Here is a 14,289-nt window from a genome sequence, read left to right as displayed (position 1 = left end):
AAAAATTTGCCTAGGGGAAGCGAGAGTGATTTTTCTATTGTTATCGTGTAATAATCCTTGGGCAAACGTTTTCCACGGTTCATAACGTCTTGTATTTTGCAAAATGAGTACAAAAAATTAAAAAAGCACTAATGTTTGATGCCATTTCCAATAAATTATTTTTACGAACGAGCCATATCGAAGTAAATCGACTAGGTGTAGATCAGATTAGGGATTCACCACGAATGACGGCGATCCCATCATTACTGGGTCCATATTACTGAGGAGTTAACCAATACACTATCATTATAGGTCGACAAAGATACTGTTTTTTATCAAAAACACGGGTTTTTACCTACTTTAATACAAATTTAAATGTTTTCTACGTAATTAATAAAAATTTAAAATAAAGTAGCTTCCATTCCTGTTTACTAACCGAATGAATTGGACCACTTGTGAAATCGTGAGGTAACTTGAAAGATGTATCCAGGTAACAAAAATGTTACTTATAAGTTAATTTGTTTGAAATAGTTTAATTTAAAAGGAAAACATTTTGAAATCAGGAAAAAGATTTAAAATATTAATTTTTATCGAAGACGAAATATTAGCAAAATGATTCTATCAATAAAATCTGGACAGATGAAGTACGGGATAGCCTTAAGAGATGACGCGAAATCAACATTCATATCAAATTTAATAACTTTGACAAAACAGTTTGTATTTGCAATCGTGTGGAACATTTATACTGAATGCTCTAGGAAGAAAACTATAAGATAAGGTGTAAACCTGAACTAATTTAAATTTAGAATTTTTAAAAGTACAGTATGATTAAATAAGATATGGCAGTCGGTCGTTCATGAACAAACGTGAAAATCATATAATACTATTCATGAAGATAAAGTGTAAGTTTCATATTTTACGAAGGACGATAGAAATTTGTCAAAAATTCCGTACGATACAAAACGCTTGACATTTAACAATATAACAAAAGGTAAACGAAACAGTACGGTTAACATATTCTCACGGTAAATACAAAGCAAACATTTAAACGACAACGTCTGTATATAACTAAATTTAGACTCAGAAATGTGACAGTATACATAATTAAACAGTTACGCTACCACAACAATTCCATTAAAATATTCAACAGAGGCGGAATACATTCTTACAAGTTCATGCAACTTTTACGAGTGGATTTATTACGGTAAATAAAAATTTATTCTACTTTTAACGATTTTTGCCTAAGTAGAGTGCAGCTATAAATATAGTTTAACTTTCGGAAAACGTAGGTCTGACCCTGACCGCCTGCCACGAATTGTGGTTTTCACGTCTTGTAAATACGTAACAAAACCTTACGCACATACTTCTATCATTTATAAAATTACATTTAACATGGAGTAAACAACTTAATTTCAAGAAAATAAATAAGTAAATTGAAATAATTAATATACTTAAACGATTAGTTTTGTAATATTCATTACCATTATATTAGAAAAGTTAAAATATTCAACCAAAGTTCGCTTACACTAAGCAGAACGTATTATAACAAACTAACCAAAAATAAATTATCTCTCTCAAGTATTTTTACTAATTTATACAACATTACGCCAATAAATTATGTGTAAACAGAAAAACAGCTAATACGCGACTTGATTTTTAACTATTACATCCAGCGATCGTACACTGAATTGTAATCATTTTCTTTTCCCATATTAGATGAACATCTACCAAAACCTGTTCATCGGATATATTACTAAATTAAATAACGTAAAATATAACTAACGAAATATAATCCAAACAGTATCACGTTATTCGGTTCTTGTAAATGCAGACAAAACAATTATAAATCAAGACACTGATGGTAAGCCTAAATTAAATGTTTATCTTTTTTCTTGCTTAGCAACGTTTAAAAAACACAGATAAAAATATTTGTTCGCCAGTATGCTATTATGAAACACACAGCCTGATAAGATAAAAGTGAATTCATACAGATTTTTAACACGTTGAATTTCACACGTTTATCGTAACACGATAACCAATTACACAAATTTTTTTTTACATTTAAAAGTTAATTAGCACGCAATACTGGGGATAACCCAAATACTGCAAGCCGAAAGGCAAGTACTACGGAAAATCTCTTTCTGACCATATAGCCTGAATATTAAAGAAATAATAAAATTAAAATAATTACATCAATAAAATAATTTATTTAGGGTTTCCCCGCGGTTTCATAAATATATATATATAATTCGAGAATGTTTTTAATATAGTAACGGTTTTTTTTCTTTCTTTCATTATATTTTGGTTTATAACCATAAAAACAGAGCTAGAACATTCTCTTGTTGCTAACTTATGGTAAACTAATCATAGGATAACTCCTCCTCAGGGTAACTCAGGGTAAATAGCCTATGTATAATCGTATGGTGACGTTATTCCCGCACAACGGTGGCTAATTCGAAAAATATTATTTTCATTACTGCCCCATTTATTTCAATACTGAAGAAGTTTTATTCTCCAAAAGATGATTAGAAAAAGGTTAATAATTATGATCCTATAACTGATATACCTGATTTATTATATATATATATATATATATATATATATATGAGATTTCATAACTAATTAAATTACTTACTACTTACACCCTGTAAAATAGAGTTGTAGCACTGTAGATGATCTTTGTAACGGCAAGCATAGAAGTTTTTAAAACATTACAGAATCAGAAAGTTTGAAAGTACTTTTTTACCGACCCCACTAGTCTTTGTCGATAAGTTTGAAGCTTAATATAAATCGCTTCTTATCAAGGATAAAGAATCACGAGTTTTATTCTATAGTTACTGATTTATAAAAGTAAATAGTTTCATTTCAATAACAATACTTTTGTCTTCAAAAACCTAAAGGAAAGGTACTTTATTTTTTACATGTTTCAATATAATTTGAAAGACGCAAACAAAATTCTTAAGATATGGCCTATTAACTGCCTAATAGCTAAACCTTTTCGCCGTTATCGCCAAATTTCAGTGTGGATTGTTTACATAAATAACTAAATATTAAATAGACGAAGTTAAAATGTTATCTGAATTTCTTCTTTTAAATAACAACTGCGGAATGAAAAAAGTTCTTTAATGATCAAATAAAATCAGAGACTATTTAGCTGCTATTGTGGACAACTGCTTGTAAGCCGTTTGATTTATAATTGTATTTTTCCATTTACAAGAACAGAATAATGTGATACTTTGACTTTTATTTCTTTAGTTTAAATTCTTTGTTTAAATAAGAAATGTAACTAATAAATAATTTTTGGTAAAAACTCAGTAAATTCGGAAAATGATAATGTTTCCAATTCAGTGTAGGATGGCTGAATGTAGTAGTTAAAAAAAAAATCGCGTATTAGCTGTTTTACTAAAATGTAATATTTTTTTTTTTGTCTTCAGTCATTTGACTGGTTTGATGCAGCTCTCCAAGATTCCCTATCTAGTGCTAGTCGTTTCATTTCAGTATACCCTCTACATCCTACATCCCCAACAATTTGTTTTACATACTCCAAACGTGGCCTGCCTACACAATTTTTCCCTTCTACCTGTCCTTCCAATATTAAAGCGACTATTCCAGGATGCCTTAGTATGTGGCCTATAAGTCTGTCTCTTCTTTTAACTATATTCTTCCAAATGCTTCTTTCTTCATCTATTTGCCGCAATACCTCTTCATTTGTCACTTTATCCACCCATCTGATTTTTAACATTCTCCTATAGCACCACATTTCAAAAGCTTCTAATCTTTTCTTCTCAGATACTCCGATTGTCCAAGTTTCACTTCCATATAAAGCGACACTCCAAACATACACTTTCAAAAATCTTTTCCTGAGATTTAAATTAATTTTTGATGTAAACAAATTATATTTCTTACTGAAGGCTCGTTTAGCTTGTGCTATTCGGCATTTTATATCGCTCCTGCTTCGTCCATCTTTAGTAATTTTACTTCCCAAATAACAAAATTCTTCTACCTCCATAATCTTTTCTCCTCCTATTTTCACATTCAGTGGTCCATCTTTGTTATTTCTACTACATTTCATTACTTTTGTTTTGTTCTTGTTTATTTTCATGCGATAGTTCTTGCGTAGGACTTCATCTATGCCGTTCATTGTTTCTTCTAAATCCTTTTTACTCTCGGCTAGAATTACTATATCATCAGCAAATCGTAGCATCTTTATCTTTTCACCTTGTACTGTTACTCCGAATATAAATTGTTCTTTAACATCATTAACTGCTAGTTCCATGTAAAGATTAAAAAGTAACGGAGATAGGGAACATCCTTGTCGGACTCCCTTTCTTATTAGGGCTTCTTTCTTATGTTCTTCAATTGTTATTGTTGCTGTTTGGTTCCTGTACATGTTAGCAATTGTTCTTCTATCTCTGTATTTGAACCCTAATTTTTTTAAAATGCTGAACATTTTATTCCAATCTACGTTATCGAAAGCCTTTTCTAGGTCTATAAACGCCAAGTATGTTGGTTTGTTTTTCTTTAATCTTCCTTCTACTATTAATCTGAGGCCTAAAATTGCTTCCCTTGTCCCTATACTTTTCCTGAAACCAAATTGGTCTTCTCCTAACACTTCTTCCACTCTCCTCTCAATTCTTCTGTATAGAATTCTAGTTAAGATTTTTGATGCATGACTAGTTAAACTAATTGTTCTGTATTCTTCACATTTATCTGCCCCTGCTTTCTTTGGTATCATAACTATAACACTTTTTTTGAAGTCTGACGGAAATTCCCCTTTTTCATAAATATTACACACCAGTTTGTATAATCTATCAATCGCTTCCTCACCTGCACTGCGCAGTAATTCTACAGGTATTCCGTCTATTCCAGGAGCCTTTCTGCCATTTAAATCTTTTAATGCTCTCTTAAATTCAGATCTCAGTATTGTTTCTCCCATTTCATCCTCCTCAACTTCCTCTTCTTCCTCTATAACACCATTTTCTAATTCATTTCCTCCGTATAACTCTTCAATATATTCCACCCATCTATCGACTTTACCTTTCGTATTATATATTGGTGTACCATCTTTGTTTAACACATTATTAGAATTAGAAAAATGTAATAAACAATTCATTTTTATAATCAACGCAGTAAAATTAATGTAATTTAATATCGTCATAAATTCAATATGTTTATATATGAGTATGCGTTCGGTAGACAATACAGTAAAACCTTATAGACTTAAACGTTGGTTATAATGTGAAAAAAAATTATTACTTTTTAAGTGGAACTAGGCGCAGCGTTACACGACGGTATCTGTTTGGTCTACAGACCAAGTAGACAATACGGTAACAGAAATGTAATTACTGCGCTTCGGTACATAGGTTTTTGTTTTAAATGTAGTTTTTTAAATGCTTCCTTCATCAGCCTATTACAAGTTTTCAACATTTTGTTTTTTAAACTACGTAAATATAATTAAGAGTCGTCATTAAAACGAATGTACAAAAAACAACACCGACATTTTAATTTGTTGTAATATTTTTTGGATGAGGTGTATAGTGTTGATTTAAGTCCAGAATCAAAGAAAAAAAAGACAATTTATTCGCGATCTTTCTCATCCCCAGAAAAGATGGCGACTCTGTACAGAACGCCTTCTCTGTTTTGCTAAATGTGAATCTGTAGTTACAGTTCAACGTTCGTTCCGTAGAATGTTTAATCATGATCCTCCGAGTACCAATAACATTCGTCGACGGAACGGTTTGAAACGACCGAATGTTTGTGTAAAGGGAAAGAGTGCGGGTCGATCAATGATGTCTGAATAAAATGCTAAACGAATCAGCGACTCTCTCCAGCGTAGTACTAAACACGTTTTGAGGAAAGTCGGCCGCAAAAAAGCAATGCGGTGATGACATTGTGAAATGTTTTAAGGAAACGTTACGTAAGCGCATAAACTTACATCTATTTCAGGATTTAAAGCCTAACCCACCGGGTTGGTCTAGTGGTGAACGCGTCTTCCCAAATCAGCCGATTTGGAAGACGAGAGTACCAGCGTTCAAGTCCTAGTAAAGTAAATTATTTTTACACGGATTTGAATACTAGATCGTGGATACCGATGTTCTTTGGCAGTTCGGTTTCGATTAACCACACATTTCAGGAACGGTCGAACTAAGGCTGTACAAGGCTATACTTTATTTACACTTATACATATCATCTTCATTCATCCTCTGAAGTATCATCTGATAGATAATTACCGGAGGCTAAACAGGAAAAAGAAAGAGAGGCTTTAAAGCCTACCGATTATGTTCTGCGTGCCGCCGAATTCGCAATCGAAATATTGCAACATGAAGACGACTTACTTAATCGTACTGAGCTTAATAATAAGTCATTCACTTCGCCTTGTTTAACACATATTATTTCCGGATCTGGGGGTCAGAAAATCACCGTGACTCTTACAATACGAAAGGGAGTTCACCCTCAAAATTTAATGTTTCCTGTGCAAATCTTAACGGGCCGTTCTTTATCGTTAAAGCAAGTCTAACAGGGTTTGTTTATTTGGATATGCTGCGTACATCTCTTTTCTCAACTGGAAGATGGACTAGAGAATTTTATTTGGCAACAAAACGGTGCGTCTTCTCACTGGCATAACTCTGTACTGAATCGGTTGAATGAATTTCCACAAACAGCTGGATCCGTCGGCACGGACCCGATAACAACACTGGTTTGTGGCGGCCTCCAAGATCACCCCATCTGATCCCACGTGATTTTTTTCCTTTGGGATTTTATACAGGATCTTGTGTATGCGCCTCCGCTACCTGTGATATCCGATTTGGGGCAGCTGATTTAAGAAGTTGTCGTTTCCATTACTCCAGACATCTGGTTAAGTATCGGAGGAATTCTCCTATCGGTTGGATCATGTCGCATGCAGAAAGGAGAGTTCATATTGAACAGCTGTGAAGAAAAACTGTAAAAGTTACTCTTTCATCCGGGCTATTCTTTCATTTTATTTGCGATTCATTACCGTATGTCAAAGTTAAGAGATACTAAATAGTTTTGAAGCACCAATATTCTTTTTTGTACACCTGTACAATTATATTTTGTTAGGCGTAAATAACGTTCATTAATAACACTAAATAAAAATTGATAATTTTCATTTGGTAAATTTTCCTGTTATTTTAAGGATAAAAATCAATGTTACGCTAAGCACGTGACAATCTCATGCTACCAACTGTGGGGGACGGTTAAAAAAAAATCAGTTCTTTCAGAGTTCGTAAATTTACTTTGATAAACAACTCTAGATTAACGAAACCATAAAATACTGACAAATATTTATCTCTATGCGTTGTGTTTGTAGATGTTTAAAGCTGAAAAAAAAACAAGATAGTTCTTTTAACATGCTAGTGATAAGTTACGTTTTAAAATACGAATATCTTCTTCAGTTGCGCACAACGTTATTACATACTGTATATAGTGTAAGATTATCATGCGACTCGACCCTGACTTACTTGCTACGTAAAAAAAATTAGCATCGGTCTAACATTACAGTAAAACAAACTGCGATAATAGTTAAAAACAGTTTCATTACAAAGTTGAGTTACAGGAAATCTAATGCTTTAATTTACATTAAACTCATTGTATCATTAATTTATTTTTTTATCGTCAGTGAAAGTAACGAACATCGTCTTGTACGGATTAGTCGAGTCGTTTTATAGGATCACGCGATCATTGCATTTAATAATTTACCTAACTTAATGCCATGTCTGTACTCAAATATAAAAACTCAGATTTAATACAAATTTGTTTGGTTACCATCCAGATAGTAAAAAATTAATAACACTGCCTTTTCTATTCTTTTCCTCTGTTTTCGGGTTCTGTTTAAGGCGTCGGTTATATTTTCATAAGTATATTTAACATAATTGTTTTGCAATTATTACTTTGAAATTGTTTGAGAAACTGTTCGTTATTTAACTATTATGTAGTACAAAATGATCGTAAATTTATTCGGTTAAATATTAGGTGTTAATAAAAAAAATAACAAAGCAATGGACTTAAATTCCGACATTTCAAACAATTTTGTTTACAACATTTATTAATTTTAAACAACTTCCAATAAGCACCTTTTGTGGCGCGCAAAATGTCTAAGACGATATAAAATTTTACGCCACAAACGTTGAGAAAACTGTTCATGTAGGTACAATGTTCACGTTGCAGGTAGTTTACACGTTAAGGACTACATGTAAACTCTAGTGTGGTGGTGCGCCATGTTGTCGGAAGTAAACGTCGGGTTGCCGATATTCAATCAGTGGTTACGCCTACTTCTGTAACAGTCTAGATAACTAGCGCTAGTAACCGTTGGCTTGGCGAAGAAAAATGTTCTGATCACTTCATAAGTAGTCAACGCACACCAAACGTTCATTTTCGGGAATCACGTTATGTTTGTCGAACGGCACAAGGGTTCTCGCTACCCGATATAGGACAACTATGACGGTTACGTGACCAGAAAAATGGAAGTAGCTTCTTCAGAGAAGATTACTTTTTCTAAAACGCAATATCTTCGTTCAGTTTATCAAGAATGCCTACGGTAAAATTGTAACGGCGTGCTTTATAGTCATCTTGAATTCCATGCACCGACTGAATTTTGTACGTGTGAAGTTTTAGGCGCTGGGGTAAAATCTTCAAGATTGTCGATTGAGGTATTCCCAGTTCTAAACTCGCACGAACAGTCGACTCATCCGGCTTCTCTTATTCCTCGGAGTCGGGAGTTCTACCAGCACCTATTTTGTGCACTACAATTCCTGTATCCTTAAACGGCAGATATCAATGTTTAATGGACTCATTAGGAGGATCACGGTCGTGCTCCTAACGAAAATGTCTACGAATAGACCCGCTTTCATAAAATTATAGTACGCACACTGCTATCTCGTGCACGGTAGCCATTGCTCAACTGACGATCCCCCCTCTGTCACTACATCGCGCCGGCGTGTTCATTCAAGGTCATCAGCAATTCTAGTATCTACACTGAAAAAAATCAACGCGCGGTACAGACATTAACTCCTAAAATGAGCTGAAGAATTTATGTTCACCAGTATTTTTTTTAAACTACAGTATTTTCAAGAACAAATAAGTTATTTCTCAAATATTACTCTATTTTAAATGACATAATCGTTTTTCAAATGTTTTGGAATTTTTTATTTTTAATTCAGCAATAATCCGGATGATGGACCAGCCTTAATAAGAATTTAACTCCTTTTAATAAATAACTTAAGATCCAATTACGGGAAATAGTTTCATCTAATGTTAATAAAATCGCCTACTCTACAAGTGCTGTTTAAAAAAAAAAATATATATATATATATATATATATTTCTTGTATGCGTGTGTATGTCACTGAACTCCTCCTAAACGGCTGGACCGATTTTGATGAAATTTTTTGTGTGTGTTCAAGGGAATTCGAGAATGATTTAGATTCACAATTTGGTCCAGTGGAAAATCTTTTTTTAATTTATTTTTTATTTATAAGTAGTTGTTGATTTTGGAATGTTTTACATTGGATCCGGCAGACTGCGCTACCATCACAGTATCAAATATTCAATAATATTCTATTTTAATTTTAGCTTGTCCCGACAGTTGTTGCTGCGATCAAATTGAGAAAAATATTTTGTAATTTTGTGTTATTATTGTGTTACAAAAAATCGCGAGAAAAGTTTTTTAATAAATAAGAGGCTAATAAATCAGATGGAAATGTAAACAAAGGAAAACCAATCCGATCAATGCAAGATGGCCGCTGTCAAACACAACGACCAATCACAAAGAGCTCGTATGGCCGTTGCCGATGTAAACAAAATCACAACTGATTAATAACAAGTAGGCAGCACTGCGATCGCGTTTAGAATTGTGCGCGTATTGAGAAATATTATATTATATTATTATTTATTGAAATAACGTTTTAAAGTGTAATTAAAAAATATACATTGTGCAAATTTGTAAGGTACAGTATTGAAGTGAAAATGTTTTTTAAATTTATTTATGTGTTGTTGATCTTGTGATGGTTAAGGTTCACAATTGGGTCCGGTAGGCAGCGAGTGGGTCTGGTAGGCAGAGCTGCGATCGCGTTTTAGAAGTTTTTTTTTTTAATTTTTGGTTTATCAGTCAAACCCGGTAGTTGGTGCTGCGATCGGATTCTAGGAATTTTTTTTATTTTGTTGCTTTTTCGCATATCAGTTACTTGCGTCGTAGCTTAGTGTTGTTCTTACATTAAAATTTATATTTTTAACGGACTACTGTGTTAGAGAATAGTTTGAATTAAATCCAATAGGTAGTGCTGTTCTGACAATTGGATTTATTTACATTCTGAATTTTATAAAGTTAAAGGTGAAATTTTATAAGGTTCCGTAATGTTTTGTAAGTTTCTTAATGTTCAGTATTAATTGTAATGATTTTGCAGCCACAACACTTTTCGTTAAAAAATTATTTTCTATCGAATACTGTGATTAGAGAGTGGTGTGAATTAAATCCGATAGGTAGTGCTGTTATTTTGCCATTTGGATTTATTTACATTCTGACTTTTATAAAGTGAAAGGTTAAATTTTGTTAAATTGCTAATGTTCAGTTTTTTAAGGTTTTTATGAAACTTTCAATTGTTGTTATTTAATCTGTATGTATACTCAGATCTAGCAATAGCGAAGCATTGCCGAGTCTGCTAGAATTGCGCGCTTATGGAGAATATTATATTATATTATTATTTATTGAAATAACGTTTTAAAGTTTCATAAAAAATGCACATTGTGCAAATTTGTAAGGTGCAGTATTGAAGTGAGTATTTTACATGAATTTTAATGATGTATACATGTGCATTCAATAACAATCAACTTAACCTACAAATTTAAATTGTCAGTTCTCATTTGATTCTATGCAACTTATGAAGTATTGAACGGCTCTTTGAAAATAAAAATTTAAGTTTGTAAAATAAATTATAACATTTATAAAATTAAAATATAAGTTACTTATAATATAGTTTAAAGTATATTTAAAAAATTCAATTTATAATGTTTTAGCTGATTAATTTTATAGAAAGTTTTCTAAAATTATTTTTAATTTACAATTATCTAAAATTTGGTAAAATAGATGTTAAAATAAAGAATGAGAAAAATGATAAAAATTTCTACTAAAATTTTAACTACGTTGCTTTTTTACAGTGCTTTAATTTTTGTATTAATTGATTAATTAAGCTGTTACATGGTTATGAAACATCAAAATTATTAAATAAAAAAAAATATTTAGAAGGTACTTTTTTAGAATGATGTTAAGTGAAAATTAGTAGTAATGTGGATGAAAATTTATTAATTACACTAATTATTAATTTTACGAAGTTTCGATTTTTTAATTCAATTTTCATCGGACATCTCAATATTTAGTGAAAATAAATATTAACCATTCTACACATAATTAATCAATAAACCCATTACAATAATACAACAATCACAAACTGATAATATCATACGAGTAGTCACTTTAATGAAATTTAAACACATTCTTGCTAATTTTAACTTAATTAAGTTACTTATATTTATGTGTGAGCATTTATTACAGAATAATGCCAGGTCAGAACAACGTCTGTCGGGTCCGCTAGTATATATATATATATATATATATATATATATATATATATATATATACAAACGTTTGGAAGTGGGAGACAAAAAATAACGAGAAATTAAATTACTGTATTACTAAAAAAATAACAATTAACTATTATCCATTAACACAGTAAGCATAACTAATGATCTTAGCCAAAAAAAACTATAACAGGAAGAAAACGGGTTCAGATTTAATATAATGACTGCCAATGAGCCTATGGAGACCTGCTAAAATTATAAACCTCTCAGAAACACTTGTAAGCTTAAATACTACATACGTACACGCCTGAATACTCTCCGAAATCATTTTAATGAAAATTTAACTGCAGTGACCCCAAGGTAGTACTTCTTCTTATGAATAATTACAGTACAATATCAAGTGTTCACTTTAACTTAGCTACCACTGTAATCTCAGAAATAATAAGACCTGCAAAATATTAAAACAGGAATTCCATTATTCTTTTCTTTTTTTGCAGTATTAAAAATATTATGATATCATAAAATGGTTTAATTTTAGTTTGTCAAGCACCTTTTTTCCTATAATACCAACCTTCAAAGGCATTTACTGATAGATAGCAATACAACATTTCAATTTTTTGCGTGAATCAAACCGTTTAGAAGCTGCGTAAACAAAGAAATGATAAAAAGTTGGAAAAATGTCAAATCTTGTAGTTTTAAGGAAGAAAAATTTTACGCGTTCGTAAAAACTACTTATCAAAAAATTATTTATAAACATTAAAAAAGTTTAAAATGTTAATAACGTAAAATTAATTTTATTAAATCTTTAGCCATTGTTTTAAACATTATATCATTAATCCGTAATATCGATTTCCGTGGCGGATGATAGCGACTCTGCCTTTCATCCTGAAGTTTTGGGTTTGAGACCCGATCAGGCTTTTTCACGCGCCACAAAAAAATTCATTTTGTTATCAACCACTAGCAGCTTTTAACAGTTGCTAGTTAGAATAAAACGAAATATAGAGGAGTTCACTCTACTTCAGTCCTGTAAAATCAATCATAGATTCATTCATCTATTCGATCAGTACATCTATTCATTGTTCCGAGAGAACTGATTGAAGATATTTAAATATCAACAACAAAATAATCCATAATAGGCCTGTAGTATTAAGCAAAGTAGCTATTAGTGATTATTCAGAAATATCAATATAATACTTTTAATATCCTTAAAAAAAAGTAGCAAACATCTTATAATTTCTGCAATGGTAGTGATAGCCAAGTTAAAAGGGGTACCTAAATACATTTTTTTCAGGTAAAAATCAGAGTATGGAATATCAATTGGGAATTATTTATCTCTTGGGAATATTTATCAGTTTACATTTACGTCCAAACGTAATTATGTATAACAGTTAACTACGTCTACGTACACTAAAACACAATTTATATAAATCAAATATTAACAAAAACGGCTAAAAAAAATAACATTTTTTGTATTACATCGACAACTACGTACAGTAGCACAATTAATCACAAAAAGGTTACAAGAAAATCATTTTAATAACAATCTACAAAGGTAAGACTCCAACGAAAAAAAAAAACATTTCAAAGTGCGCTCTAATCTGACCATTAAACATTGTTCAGTTAACTATATTTTAGCTTTGATATAAGCAAAGAATTCTCCACTGATCGACTGGTTGTAGAGTTAATAGTTCAGTTGGGTTCTTCCAAGTTAACGGAGAACATCTCTTCTTGCGGTGAAACTACAATCAGACGGGCCTATCCGCATCGGCTGGGTGTCCTGCCGGGTGATTCGACGTGTCTCAGATGACTTTTGCTTTCGGTGTTGAGGTACAGGGCATAGGACCAAGTTTTGCCTTGTCCCAGACCGAAGTGGTAATTGTTTTAGCTGCGGTATGGCCGGCCACATAAGGAGAGAGTGCAAACAGGAACCCCGCTTTCTGTCATGTAGATCGCACGAACATGGACCGGGGGTCGAGGATGTAAGGTGGCTCCACCTGCACCAGCGCTATGAATACGTGCATAGCTACGTCGTGGTATGTGCAAGGGACAGCTTCATTCGAGAGAAGTGGGTGGCTCCGCCGTCTCATCTTCGATGATCGGGTGGGGACTCTCTTGCAGTGGCGTTAGGTAGAAAGTAAGACCGTAGTCCCGGTGGGGAATCCCTTTGGGGTTCCTCAATAGAGGCGAGGCGTTAAGACCGGTGTCCCGGTGAGGGGAACCCTTTGGATCCCCTCATTTGAGGGATGGCAAACAAGAAAAGCCGAGACCCGGCTGCCTGGGCGGGGCCTTGTCTCCTTCCGAGGTAGTTTGAGGCGACGGCACTCCTTAGACCTGAGGTTATGTTTAGTTGCAAATCCGACTTCAAGGGGTGGGGAAATCGAAGGAGAATAAAAAAAAAGTTAACGGACAAGAAAGCCAGCTTTAAGGGCTGGTAACTACGAAAATCAAGTTCTTGCATATTTGATCGAAAATTCGTGTCACAGAGTGAGCGAAAAGATACGAAACCCTAAATTTGAAAACAGATTGAGGAGGGAAATTTGGTTTTATTGCCAGCGGGAATGTGCGTGTTTGGCAACGGGTGACCTTTTGGTAGAAGAGTAGCACACGACAGCCAAGCAATTTCCCTATTTTATGATGAGTGGTGAGTAAGCTGTGAGCGGACAAACATGCGTTTTTCCCTGGCTCAACGTGCGTTTATTGTTGAAAGTTAGTTTAAATC

At 32.9% G+C, this 14,289-nt stretch overlaps 1 protein-coding gene across 5 annotated transcripts in view; it reads right to left on the bottom strand.

The window, feature by feature from the left end:
• Arf6 (ADP-ribosylation factor 6) overlaps window positions 1–14,289 on the bottom strand; it is a 154,043-nt gene that overhangs the window by 45,590 nt on the left and 94,164 nt on the right. Inside the window, exon 1 of one of the 5 annotated variants that reach the window (XM_075361211.1) lies at window positions 11,874–11,986. The exons of the other annotated variants lie outside the window; for them this stretch is intronic. The gene's annotated coding sequence lies outside the window, so the exon portion shown is untranslated. Of the gene's footprint in view, window positions 1–11,873; window positions 11,987–14,289 lie in introns of those variants that run through there. 5 annotated transcript variants of the gene reach the window in all.

This window comes from Lycorma delicatula, chromosome 3 (assembly GCF_047948215.1).
Source record: "Lycorma delicatula isolate Av1 chromosome 3, ASM4794821v1, whole genome shotgun sequence".
Classification (NCBI taxonomy): domain Eukaryota; kingdom Metazoa; phylum Arthropoda; class Insecta; order Hemiptera; family Fulgoridae; genus Lycorma; species Lycorma delicatula.
The sequence above is the reverse complement of the archived record's forward strand: the minus strand, read 5'-3'. Positions and strand labels throughout refer to the sequence as shown.